General features: G+C 35.9%; 1 long non-coding RNA gene across 1 annotated transcript in view; it reads right to left on the bottom strand.

Annotated features, from left to right (window-relative positions):
- The window catches only part of LOC110481157 (uncharacterized), a 120,911-nt gene that overhangs the window by 87,281 nt on the left and 21,072 nt on the right, over positions 1 to 12,558 (bottom strand). The window lies entirely within an intron of this gene.

The raw sequence follows: 12,558 nt of genomic DNA, 5'->3' as shown, positions 1-12,558 counted from the left end.
GTGGCTGAACACTCTAATGCCATGGGCCCTTGATCACTCAGGACAGCTTTGTTAAAATCACCTCACAACAAAACCAGCTTGTATCTCAGAAAATGATGGTAGAACACTATACGGAATAGTTGAATTCCAGTGGAAGAAAGCTGTAGTCATAGCAAAAGCTGTAGTGGTAATGCAAGTAAACAGTGTAAGCAGTATACAAAATACAACATTTGATGCTGGTTTCCTTCTGTGGAAAAATGAGTGTTTAATCTGTTTATCAGAGCTTTAAAAAGACTTGTGGACCAAATGTTTTAAGTTTAAAAAAGTAGGCTGGAGGCAGTCTATTAATGATTGAATAAATGGTCAACAGAGAGCATTGAATAAAAACAGCAAGAAGAGACTTTTGTAACAGTTGATATAAAAAAGATATAACTTACAAAATTTCTGTGCTCAAAGCACAACAGATTTGAGTTTATCAGATGAGGCCTATGAGCTACTAGTAGTTCTGTGTGCTGCAAATTGAGAACTCACTTCAGATAATCAAGAATACTGATTGAATTCTAAAAATTAACAGGGAAAAAATTGTAAATCCATACATTGTCAAAGTAACTCCATGATGGAAGAAGTGAGGAGAAGCAATACTATAGTAGTACCACCAGAAACCTTAATGAAGGAAGATTGCTGCTTTTCCATAATCCATTCAAATATATCTCTGCAAAGTAGAGAATGTTGGCAGAGAATCACCTCCACACATAATCCTTTTTAGTTCTGATTTTTATTTATTCACACTCCCAAACGAGTAACATTGCTAATGTGTATTTCAACTTTTCAAATAAAGAAACCAAACCCCACAACCCCTAAAGTTCTGAAAAAAACAAACCACAAAGTCAACCAGAATGGAACCCGGAGTAGGAATATTAAAAGCAATATTTGGGGAATAAAACCCAAAACCCAAAAAAAAAAGATGGAAATTTGTGCATTAACCCCTGATATATGGAATTATGTGAATTTGGATTTGTTATAGCAAATTTCTTACTGTACGTTTCTTGTTCTCACCAAAGAGCAGTGAGTTATAAACTCTGCTGTTCCTGAAACCTTCAACTGTATGAGACAACTAGGTATATAGTGGCTTTTATAGCCTTCTGTAAGGATTTTAGTGTTTTGTGATCTTTAAAAAAGTACAGGGTGGGTACAATGAAGAGAGTTAAATGAAAAGAAAAAGCATTAACAATGGATTTCATCTTAGTATTTAATTAGCTAGAGGCCATGTAGGAATAGACTAAATATCAGCAAAGGGTCCTTGATTACAATCTCAGAACAGATGGGCATTTTTATCTTGAAAGGATGACCAGCTTATCTGTAGTTTTGCAGCTATCATGGCTGATCTATATCTTCTTTATCCAGCCTAATCAAGTACAGAAAGTTTATTAAGATAATAACATTGAAAGTTATCACCAGTTATGCTCTCTAATCTTGATACAGTTTTTGCTGTATACTGTGTTTCAAGAGGTCTGTCAGCCAACAAAGGCTAAAGTTTGAGGGGTATCATTTACAGTCTACAATGATGTTTTTGCTGAACAGCAAGCAACTTAAAACCCAATTTAAATTAATGACAGAAAGTTATTGTCATGACAACACCAAAGGTTAAACACAGGCTCTGAAAACAGGGTAAAAGTTAGAAATCTTCCCCCAGGACAAGTAGGTTGATGTGTCTCCCACTGACTCCAGTACCTGGCACTGCCCACTAAACTGCCTTCTACAAACATGGGAGAAGAGATTCCTCTGGTAAAAATCAGTGTAGCCACAGTATTGGAATCTATGCCAGATTATATAGTGATACATATAGCCAGTGGATGTAAGCCTGGGGGAGCTGACTGTGCGGTATGTAAAATTAGCATTTGCTTTTTTAATGCATATACATTCTAAATATCATCAAAATAGTCCTTCTGGGGTTTATTTTTAAGAAACCTAATTTTAAGATTAAAAAACATTCAAGGAGAGATTTTAAATTTGGATTTATTTTTAAGCTCAAGTATGAGATGAGAGATTTCCTCTATCCTATTATCTGTCTGCATTTTAGGATAATCATGAAGAATCAGTTGATTTTTGTTAAATCTTGTATCTATACAATACTGAACCAATGATCATGTTATTTCATGATACTTTGGGTGGAGAGAAGACTGTTCATAACAAGTAGAGGGACAGATTTTTATCAGTCTAAAAAACATTTGTTTTAAATATTTTATTCTCCCTCTCAAAAAAAAAAAAAAAGAAAAAAAATAAAGTGAGAGTACTGAACCCCATTTTTCCCACTTGGTCATCCACACATGTGTAGAACAAAGCACAATCTGTATTGGTTGTAGTGCTGGGCCTTGACAAGTCAGAAATTCTCAAGGAGAGTTGCTATGGGGCTTTTGACTGAAAGATCAATGCTTAAATAAAATCTGTGTGCTGATTACACATCTCCATATTCAATCAATGAGTCACTGAAATTCCAGAACAAGCTAAATATTGATGGCCAGAAAACAAATGTGTACAATAGCACTTGACTGTTTTTTCTTTTCCTCTTTCTAATTTCACCCAGCTTTAATAAATATGAGGTTGTTACTGTCAGTTACACAACATATAACCAGTCATTGTGCTGTAAAGTGCTACTGTTTGCTGTTATTGATCTTACCTACCTTTTTAATTATTGAAGTGACCTGAGGCTTGGTTTGGTCAGTTATGCAGGTCATTCTTCCACCATAATGATGTGAAAAATTATTGTCAGGGTGAGGGAATCAGAGTGCCCATAGTTTAATGCTCTTTTACATGCCAATTATTCCCCAGACTACAGAACAGCTGCAGTCAAATATCAAATCTGGAGGTCATCTCTCTTTCTTGACCTCTTTGTGGCTATAACATAACAATAGAAAGCTTTGATAATCTTGCCTTTCTTTTGAAATAAATTATGTTCTAAAATTTATCAGTGGTGCTCCAGAAAGTCAAATAATTTTCTGCTAGAGACAAATTTGGGAAAAATAGTCACATTATTTTACACCAATTTAAATTTAAAATGGACTTGAGCAGCAATACTTAATCAGAGAGAGTCACAGTTTTTTAATGTGCTGTTTTTACAATCAAACATTTTGTACATTTTGGACCAGTTTTCCAATAAAAAGTTGTCAGAGATGGTAAAATTTTGGTCTGGATCAGAACATGTCCAGTGAAGGCATGATGGTGCAGATGGTGGAATGAAAGGTGATGCGTCAACCATGTACTGTACATGGGTGATATACTGCTGTATATAAATAAAACACCTTTCAGGAATCCTCCACCTTTTTTATAATGGAAAGTACTCTAAGCAGTATGTAGTAAAATCCAAAGATAAACCACATGAAGAAGCTTCTCAAGGAAATTTTCCATCACCTCAAAAACCTCTTTATAACCCTGTAACATCCTGAATATATTTAAGATTTGTAGCCCTTTAATTTACTGCTAAACTATCAAATAAATATCAATTTTATTCCTATACCTCTTGCTAGAACTGAAAGAAAGTGTCTTCAGCCTATAATTTGTTCCAGTCTGGTGTAAACTTAGAAAAATATCTGGCCAGTTGTTTTGTGATCAAATGTAATTCTCATACACATATATATATCTTTAAAAATATTTATGATAGGTAGAGGCAACAAATATTTTGAGAAGAGGTTTTAATTTGTGTCATCACAGGGTTGTTCACCTTTCCATCTGAGTGCTGTTCTTTAAGAAGGCAGTACAGCCTGAGTCTTTACTCTAAGCCAACCTCCTTTTTATTTCTGATGCTTCTACCAGCCACTATAACTCTTCATTCTTGTAAAATAGAAAGTTATATAGCCTTAGAGGCGATTTGGAAATGGAAGCAAAATTTCAGTGCAGAATTTTGGTATCTGCTTAAACATGTCTTTCAGCGGAAGTGTCCTGGCAGGCAGCAAATTTCTGGCTGGTGCACATTATTGGCATTAGTCCCTAGAGCCCTAGTGGCCTGGGATTTGCCTATTTGAGAGATTTTCTCTCTTCAGCTGACAGAGCAGTGGGCAACAAAATCACTCTGGGTGTGCTCCAAAGCCCAGTAAAGTCAATGGAGACATTTGTGGAAAGGGAGGTTAGCAGGACAATCTTTAGTAATGATTTCTCCAGAGCTCTCTCTTACAGTTGGTTCACCATTGATCTGATTTTTTAACCTTTGCACCAAGCTGAAAAACCCACTTCACTATTTCCACTTTACTGAGAAAGGCTGAGCTGAGAGGTGGAAGGATCTTTTGTTTGTTTTCTTGACATTAGACTGGTGAGTGTTCACCTATCACCAGAGGGATACTTCTTTATTATTTATATTTTTGGAGGCATGAAGCATAAGATAGATGGTTATTGAGGGTTTTGTAAATATAAATTAATAACTCCAATTATTCCTTGATATTACAATCCCCTCTCTATCTTCCCTGAGATGTTTCTTTCTTGTGCTTTCTACTGCAAGAATAAAGACTTGAAGCCAATATGCTTTGTTATATTGCACCAGGGCACTATGGATTTTTAAAAGTACCTTTTTTGTGATATGTTAAAAAAAAAAAAATCTTGGCTGATTACAACTTGTTAGCTTTGCTGCTGCTCCAGTTCCGTTTAGGAAAAAAAATATGGCTTTATATTCCCTCCCACTGATTTTCAACTAAAACAGAACTTAGTTGCCTGCTGATCCTGCTGGCTTTTTTAAATGAAAAACTTATTCTTCTTAAACTACTGGAAAATTATGTTTAAAAATCAGCATAATTTCATTGCCTTTTATTTCTGTCTGTCATGAAAACTGCTAGGCTGCTTTCTGGAACAATCCAATGTAATTTAATGCACAAATTTAGTTATAGTTATGAATATACTGACTGAAAAATATTTAAATGATCTAGAGATATTAGTCACTCTACAGTAAAAATGGCTGTGTGCATACAATGGTGAAAAAAAAATCTATGTCTGTAGGTGCCTGTATATTCATAACAGATAATTGCATAAGATTGAGAGCTGGCAGGTTCAGTAAAGAGGGACTCTGCCTAACCAGTGCACCGAAAATGGTTCAGCCATTTAAGTTGCAGAGGACATAGAAATTAATTCAGAATTATGACATCATATGCCAGTTACTTTTAGGAATGGTAAAGACAGTCAGGAGAACAGGGAATAAAACACTTGAAGACTGAGAGAAATTAGTAATTTTTCTCTCTGTGTGAACACCCGGTGATTTTGAATAATTTTCCATGTCTCTTCAATAGGGCGGATATACACTAGAAGAACCAACAGTGGTGACAAGTTCAAATCTCACCAAGGTCAAGAATCAGATGAAGTTCTGAATCTCTGATTTATGAAAATTTGAGTGCTTTATAAAGCTTGACTTTTTCTGGTGAATTTCTCACAATTTTATTTTCATTTATTCCTTTTAGAGTGACTGAGTGCCCTTTTCAATTCTAATACTTTCTAGCAAATAATTCTCCAGAAGACAGGAGATAAAGATGTGAGCACCTTTACATATACAGTATGGTCAAACTCAGTCTACCCTCTAACAGTTCAGTGTTTAAGACACAGCATGGGTTGCAAGACAAGAATAACCTTAAAGGACTTATATAAGCCAGAGAATTTCACTGGAAGGATTATTCTGCATCAAACCCTTATTTTTTGACTGAGTAGGAGGCAGGGAAAACACTGACTACACTGATGGAAGAAGTTCATGTGATGGAAAATCTGCTCCATCTCCCAGTTTCCAATGGTTAGTTGCATTCACTGTTCAAACCATGCGCCTGGCTGTGGCTGAAAAGATCATAAATACTTGAAATGTACAGCTCACATAGTTTAAATTCAGCCAAATGACCGTCAACTGATCCTTAATGGAAAGTTCAAAGAAAATTAGTACTCTGTATTGCAGGTTTCCAGTTCCATGTGAAACCTTTTGGCTTTTCTCCATCTCTTCTATACTATTATTATAAGGAAGGTATCACACAGTTCCAAGTCTGGCACTCTTCAGCCAGTGTCTGAATAAAAAATAGCTGAAGAAGCAAATGATGGACATATTTTTCTGTCTTTGAGTGATATGATTTTGTCACTAAATTATGGCCTAGGGTGTGCGACCAACATTGTAGGACTTTGTCACATGCTTAAAAATGAAAGAAACTACAGGAATTCAGCTTCCCAAGGTTTCTAGAAAAAAATTGTTTGCTGCTGGCTCACTCAGAACCTGAACATAGTTGTTGCAGTGAGTGTATATTAATATGTCTCCAAATCATTTGAAGTAAGATGACTGCCATAATAAATCAGATTGGTGACCCAGCAGTCCTAATGTCCTGTCTTTAACATCTCCTGGGACTGGATGTTTCAGAAGAAAAGAATAAAAAGTATTCTTGAATTGCATCTGTTGGCTAATTTGCACAGTCATTTTCTACTAGTAACATGATATTCATGCTTAGAGTGGTGGGAAGTCTCTTCCACCAACCCAGACTTGATCTGTTTCTCTAGCAGTAGCCTCTGAGCATTTCAAGGAAGCAGACACAGTCTTGTGAAGTTCACCCTGATGCTGCCTGTTCTCCTCAGAGACTGTTTCTCACTCATTACTGCAAGTGGGCGAGTGCCTTTTTCAAGCCCTGCAAAACTGGAAAATCTAACAGATGGCAGATATGGCCTATATGCCTGAAGTCCCTTTCTATCACTCTGTCATGTTTCCAAAACTACTTTTCAATGTGCTTTCCTTGGAAGTCATTGGAATATTCCTGTTTGGTTGGATTATTTTATTTTCCTTTCCCCTTTTTTTTTCCCAACTGTAATTCAGAAATACTAAGAGGTTTTTGTCATAATATAAACATATTTATAGTAGATTTTGAGGGAAGGATAATTGCTCAGGCTAAAACTTATATCTCTTGCAGCATACTTTAGGCAACTATAAATCACTTTCAGTGGGATCCATGTTTATATTCCACCTGTTGCTTCCATTACTTCCTATGGACTATCACTATGGCCTTTAGATTGTTTTTCCTACTCATGCAATGTGTCCTGAAGCAGTTTATTGACAACAATCCAGACCACTGACTGGTCTAACATAACCACAACAAACATAATCTTTACCTACCAGTAGGATTTCTTTGGCATGAGTCAAAAAACCATTGTAGGGACATTTGGCATGTGTGGTATAAGAGTGAGTAATGGAAAAGACAGCTACACCTGTTTGCATGAGTTTGGGTTCCTCAAAGATGTGAGTCCTGTCACCTCCTTCTTACACTGGTGGTTGTTAACACACGCATTAAGCCTAAGGAGGATTTATGATGATGAAATTAACTCCTCTCTACTTTTCTTTTTTCTGATGGGTGACTTCTATCAGTATTTATCTAAGCTTTAGGTTGTCTTTGGTGAGATGAGATTTTACTTGTCATACAGGGACACAGTTGGTCCCTTATGTACAAGCCAGATAGCACAAAGATGCTTGATCAAAACAGGCCTTTAAATTTTTAGCACATTGCTTTCCCTAATTACCAAGGAGAATGTTATCTTCATCATTGCTAGTAAGTAATAAAACCTGAAGCTAGTGACATCTATGCACTTCCCTGTCAATTTTAGAGATCCAAAATGCTTCATTGAGTAATAAATGTAGCATTCAATATTTTAGAACTGATGTGGAGGGATCATAGAGAAGAGGGAAGCTCAGGTGGTAAATTTTAGTCCAGTGTCTGTAACAAGTGACAGCACTTAACTAAACTGCAATATCAGGCTAACTTCCATCAATGTCTGAATACTCTTGACTTCAAAGGGGGTGGAATTGGGCCCAGCAGTGCTTGCAGTGCATGCCTGCTGCTTGCAAATAGGCTGCAAATGTCAAGACTGGGACTTCAAGGACAGTACTGGAAGGGATAGTTGGCAAACTCTGCCTCCACTCCAAAAATAGCCAAGGTCACTTTGGGAAGGTGTGCCCAGTACAACAGAGCCTTTGAGTCAGGCATCTCAATTTAAAGCAGCAAAAAAAAAAAAGCTATAAATTTTGTCCTGGAGCAAAGCTATAATCTGTCAGGGTCAGAGTTTTTAATTATCATCTCTGTATATAATGAGACCTTTCAATACCTGAGTGTATGAGTGTGCATGTATGTTTTTGTGGGCACCTAGTGTTCTTCTCCTCTTTTCTCTAAACTGGACTACTGAAATTCCAGAGCATGGGACATAGGTAGCAAAAAAAATTTCAAAATTAAGTGATCAGAATTCATTTTTAGAAGAAAAATAAATTAGTAATTAAATTTTAATAATGCATGACACATTAAAGTTAATTTTAATAACCATTTCCAATTTTAAATTAATAATTGCTTATTAAATGTTGCTGTTCTTCTATTATGATACAGACATATTTATGCTAGCCTTTGAAACAACAAATAAGATGTTACACCTCTGAATGATATGTGCAAGGACTTTTGATGGGAAAATTGCTTTATGTCACGCAAGGAGAGTCTTGTTGTCTTTAGCTAAATGTGGCTGAAGTTCAAAGAGAATAAGAGAATTCTTACCTGTATATGGTCAGCCTGAAAACTTTTATAAGAAGTGTCTTTTTTCCTTTCTGTCAAGGTAGGTTTAATATTATTAAATCAGTCAAAGTCCCATACAACAGGTCAAGAATTTTTGCAAATTTTTCTATTGGAAGTTGTGGAATAGTTAAACTAAGAAATATTTGTTGAACATGGAAGCTTTTGTGAATTTCCTTTTTAAAAATATTTTTTTTCCACTTTCCAGCTGTCAGTATTTATTTACATGTGAAGCCAACTTTCAGCTTCCAAATTACAGTTTTGAACAAAACAATTCAAAATAATTTGAGCAAATCCCATCTTTCTCACTTACGCTTCTCTTTCCCCTAATTTTTCACCAGTTCAAAATAATTTTCAAAATCTTGGCCTCTTCTGGTACAGGAGGAGAAAAAAAAATCAGTTGCAAAAATGCTGTTGATCTACACTATATTTTTCTCTTCCACATTCAAGGACATCTCTTGTACTAGCGAATAAGGTATTAGCAGTCAGCTGAATACCAGTCCCACTTCTCAGGAGCTTAGGTGCTCATGTTCTGCTATGGAATAAACATTTCTTTAGTCTTAATGAAGGATTTCTGCAAATTCATCTCCTTCCTTGCAAGACAGTGTTTTCTTGCAGCTTCTTAGAACTGCATTCTGCTAGGGAAAAGTTTGGATGGCTTATGTTGCAGCTATCAAGCCTGTGTATGTGTACTAGAAAAGTACATTATCTTTGCTTCAGGGATCACCACTGCCTGCCTTTATTTATACTCCACTACTGTACCCTCCAGCCCTGTCATTCCAATAGTATTCTTGAAGAGAGCTTGATCCAAAGCACATTACAGAATTGCAAACTCTCTAAAGAGTTTTGTGGCAATGTGGCAAAAATGGTTATAACTTTTGAAATGCTGTGGAAATATTTGCTGGAAGCCAATGAATTTCCTTGTGAAAATGTCACATACAAGTGAAAGTGGATAGAAAATGTGGGAAATAATTCAGATTTTTACAAAGACAAAAAAAAAAAAAAAAAAAAGAGAAAAAAAAAAGAGAAAGAAAGTTAAACACCACAATTCCTTAACCTTTTGGGTTTGACCAGCTTTAATCAATTCTTTATGACATCCTCATTAGTCCAGACTTTAATGCCATTATATTGAGTCTTCTATCTGGAGAGGAGCTTTGAAAGGAAACACCATAATATGCAGTGACTTCATGGATCAAATATGCAGGAGTTAGTTTTACAGACTGCTGTCAGTGTTGCATTTATTTATTTGGGACAGTGGTGATAGTGTGTAAGCCATTTTGTTCCAAGAAAACAATGGATTGGGATATTTTTTCTAAATATTAAATTCTGGTTTACTCAGGGCTTTCTCCACCCACTTTAGATGAGGGAGGAAAAAATCTTGGCAAGTGGATGCTCTGAGGGGGCACATGGAGGCGTGTGTAATCATCTTGCCAGTTTAATTAACAGTGCTTTTGACTGATATGTGTTAATGAGGATAATGTACAGTATGGAGGGAAAGAACCCAGTGTGCTATATTAAAGGGACAGGTGCTGGGCGTATTGGAAAGTTCACTAAAAGGAAATAAAGTGTATGAAGTGACTTAGAAAGGGAGGGAGAGGAAATATTTCTGAGAGCACTTGTAAGGGAGTGAATCTGCACCCAGTTCAGAGCCTTCAAAGAGGCTCACAGAGGAAAATGAGGGAGTGGAGAAAATCCATCTGTTGGCCAAGGTTCTGCCTAGGCTAGCCAAGGGAGAGTGGCTCCTGCCTCCCTGTGCCTGGCAGACCTCATCAAGTTTCTCACCTGTGTGCATGCTCCCCTGTGCATCAATGTTTGCAGTGAGTGGGCCTAAAAATGTGTCACACATTTGACATTCTGAGCTGCTTCTTCTGAAATGACACCATTTATAGTTAAGAGCAATCAATGAAAGATTTCCTTCTGCATAAGGGCCTGATCATCTGATGCTGCAAGAGCCTCCTGCAAGGTGCTGAGTGCCCTCAACTCTAAGTGAAATCAATACGATTGGGCACTAGCATTTTTAATTCTTCTTATTTATGGGATATTTTTAAACCCTTTCCTATGCTTTGAAAGTAGAACTTACTTTACAAGATTTATTATCAGCCTGAAAAGAAAGGGAAGAATTCAGTGTGATAAGCATATTTATCTCGAAGATATCCTTGAAGATTGACAGTGGCCTATCAAGGCCTTTCAGCATTTATAAAATTTATATGTTCCTATAGTCTTCAACAAAGCTGGATACAAGTATTTCCAACACAAAATCTTCACTTTCAGGAAACAATGGTACTGGTGGTCCAAGAAGGCTAAGTTCTTAGTGAATATTTCAAGCTGCCATGTGGTGTTATTTATTTCCTTGACCTTATTTATTTTGGAAAAGGACTAGTACAGTGCAGATCTTCAAATATAAAATAATTTTTCTGCCTTTGATATTCACAATTTTCAAGGCTTTATATTTATTTCTGTTTTCAAGTTTTCATTTTTCTACAAGATTTATGCATTTGAAATCAAAATCTATAAATGGGATTTGCAATTAGAGGAAATATTTATAATACTCTTCCTTTGAATACCTTGAAAACTCATTATGTGTGTTCACTGTATTAAACAAAAATCTGATTTTTCTGCACTCATAGTGCATTGAAAATTATCTATATCTGTACATGTATTTATATTATATATATGTATAATATTTATGTATATTTATATGTTCATTTCTGTAATCAAAAGACAGATGATCATCTCCAAGCAGCCTTTTAAGTCTCTTTGAAGAGAAGAAGCAGAAATCTCTTGGAAAATATTTCTGCTTCTACCCAGGGCTGTACCTATATTCTGTGAATACTCTGCCAAGGCTATTAATGACAGAAGAGCTTCACGATCTGAGAATAGGACCAATGGATAATACAGTGCCTAACCCAAGCAGGAGAAGAAGATATTATTGTAACTTTTCTTAAAAGAAGAAAAAACCCCAAAACCCCTGGAAAAAAAAACACAACTCCCCATTTTTGTAATGAAAACTCTGTTACATGAAAATTCCTATTTCAATGATAGGGGAAAAACCCTCAGAACAATGGCTTTTGTGCAAATAATCTTAAACTGGCACAATCCAGAAACCTTGAATATTTTGGAAGCTAGTTTCCTGAGTCTTCTGTCTGTGAGAAACAAGGGCTACCCCCAGAGACCAGTGGTTTGACCAGTGTCCTTTCAAAATAACTGCTAAGGAGGGCTAGAAAGAAGATAACACAGCTACATCTTTATTTAGGGGTGATTAATTATAGGGATAGATGTTTGGTTGTTTATCTTTAGAGGTGTCTATGCTTATATGTTTATGTCCACACTTAAAAGCAAACCGTTTGTTTTAGATTTTGACAGTGGCTTCTGAAAGTGAGTAAAAGTACTCCAAAATCAGAATGTGAGAGTATGTTCTATTTTCTATATTTTAACAGTGTCAACATTACAGATTTTCAAAAACTTAATTCCCTTTTCTCCTTTAAAATTGTATTATGTTTCTTCTACTAGAGAGGGGTTAAAATCTAAGACAATGTTGGCATAAGATCAAATGGGTATAAATTGGTTGTAAACACATCTAGGACAGAAAGAGAAGATTTATAACTAATAGAGGACTGAAGTTCTGGAACAGTTTCCAGATACAAGCTATGAAGGGTAAAAAAAAAATCTAATGGGTTTAAACAAAGATCTTGATAAATTTATTCAGAACTATATGACCTAGTTGCCTCCATTAGCCATAAACTGAACCTGATTACACAGGAGTTCCTTTCTGTTTTTGTTTTCCCAAAGAAATTATGCAAGCACCAGTTTTTGTGCTGCAGAAATACAATGCATTACAAAATACCCTAAGTAAATAAAAACCAAAGCAGTCTAGAATCAGCTCTTACCTGTATCTGACATCAATAACCTTTAGATAAAAGACAGAAACTGGTATTATATCTAAGTGCAGACCCCCCAGTTTTGACCTTTTTTACTTTTCTCAAATATGGCAGATTTCGGACATTAATTTTATTCCATCTCTATTCAAAGCAGACATGAG

This window comes from Lonchura striata, chromosome 5 (assembly GCF_050655825.1).
Source record: "Lonchura striata isolate lonStrDom1 chromosome 5, ASM5065582v1, whole genome shotgun sequence".
Lineage (NCBI taxonomy): Eukaryota > Metazoa > Chordata > Aves > Passeriformes > Estrildidae > Lonchura > Lonchura striata.
Note: the sequence above shows the minus strand (reverse complement) of the source record. Positions and strands in the feature narration are given on the sequence as shown.